We start from the raw sequence: 1,968 nt of genomic DNA, 5'->3' as shown, positions 1-1,968 counted from the left end.
TGTTATTTCAGAAGTGGGTGGCCAATCCTTCTTCCTAGTCTGTCTTAATCTGAATGTTCAGATTTAGAGGAGTATCTGACAGACAAGCAATTTGTGGAGCAGTGAAAGATAAATCCCTTGGACATATTCGGAGGTGCTATTCCTTGGAGAGGGGCATACTGTTGGGAAGGGTGGAGGGTCTGTAAAGGACTCTCAACCAGGTGGATTGACAGGGTGACTGTTGTAATGGGCTCTTGTGTGCCAGGAAGTGTGAGGATGGTGCAGGACAGGACTAGGTTCAGATGTTTTGTTCATAAGGTTGCTATGAGTCATACTCCACTCAATGGCACCTAACAACAGCATGTTAATGAGTCTTCCTTGTATGTGTATGGATATTATCCTATCACTAGCAACATTGTATTTCAGCATAGAACTTGAAATTGACTTTTTTTACTATAAATGCAACACCGTTCTTCTGTTTTTCATTCCCTGCATAATATACCTTAAGATCACCTGATTCAAAGTGGCTAACACTTGTCAGTCTCATCTTACTAATGCCTAGAATGCTGATATTTGTGCATTCCATTTCATTTTTAACTATATCCAAATTTTCAACATTCAAGCTACTTATATTACATATTCAATTATTAAGCAGTGTTTGTTATTGTTTTTCCTCATTTCAACTGACTTCCAGTCTGGGCTCTACCACTACACTACTATAACTATCCTCTTTCTTTAGTGTTCATAGGGTTTCAAAGACCCATTATTTAGGAAGTAGGTGGCCCATCCTGCTTCCTAGTCACTGAGTCAATGTACCTCATCTCAATCAATCTCATCTCATCTCATCTCATCTCTCTTACACTGTCCCTCCACCCTCCCAAGCATTATGTCCCTTTCCAAGAACAGGACCCTCCTTGCAACGTGTCCCAAATATGTCAGACGGAGCCTCAGAATCCTTGCCTCAAAGGAGCACCCTGGTTTCACCCTCTCTAAGATGAACCTGTTTGTTCTCTTAACAATCCATGGTATAATCAATACTCTTTTCCATTACCCCTGCTCAAAGACATTATTTTTTTTAAGCAGGGATAAGAAGCTATCTCACTGTAGTTTTTATTTGCAGCTCTGTAATTTTGAATGAGATAATACAACCTTACTTGCTGAAAGTGAAGAAGATTTAAAGTGTTTACTGAAGAAGACCCATGACTATAGACTTCAGTAAGGATTACACCTCAACATCAAGAAAACAAAAAAATATTTACCACTGGACCAATAATTGGCATAATGATAAATGGAGGAAAGACTGACCTTGTCAGTGATTTAATTTTGCTTGCACAGCCAGGGACCTACTCAGAAGCCAAGATGGTGATACTTCAATTCACATAGTCCTTGGAAGGGAACATCATACATGGAAAGATGGAGAGTTGGAGAAGGAAACAAAGACCTTCAACCAAACAGATAGACACAGTGATTGTAATGATGGGCTTAAGGATGGTGGAGACTGTCAGAATGGCACAAGAGCCGGCATGGTTTGAAACCATTATACACAGGATTTCTCTGAATTGGAGTCAATCAAATGCCACCTAGCAACAACAATTGTTAATGAGGAGTCTTGGTGGCACAAGTGGTTAGTACATTCAGCTGCTAACCAAATTGTTATTGTTCAAACTGAGGTGATCCTTAAGATAGAGATGAAGGACTCTAATTTCATAAAGCTTTACAGCTTTGGTAACCTGTGGGCAGTTCTACTTGCCTTATGAACTGAAACTGATTTGATGGCAATGGGTTTTATTTTTGTTTAGTTTTTGGAATAACTAATGACTGTGAACCTCTTTCCGTGTATTTTTTGACCCCTTATGTGTACCCTTTGTTTGTTTGTTTGTTTTTATTTCCATTCATTCATTGTTACACATTTTCCTCCCTGTCTCCCCTCCCCTCCAGTTCACTTTTTCCTTTGGGAAAAAAGTTCTTTCATTGTTATACAGTGTTCCC

This window comes from Elephantulus edwardii, unplaced genomic scaffold (assembly GCF_000299155.1).
Source record: "Elephantulus edwardii isolate Elephantulus edwardi_28Jun2011 unplaced genomic scaffold, EleEdw1.0 scaffold00536, whole genome shotgun sequence".
Lineage (NCBI taxonomy): Eukaryota > Metazoa > Chordata > Mammalia > Macroscelidea > Macroscelididae > Elephantulus > Elephantulus edwardii.
The sequence above is the reverse complement of the archived record's forward strand: the minus strand, read 5'-3'. Positions refer to the sequence as shown.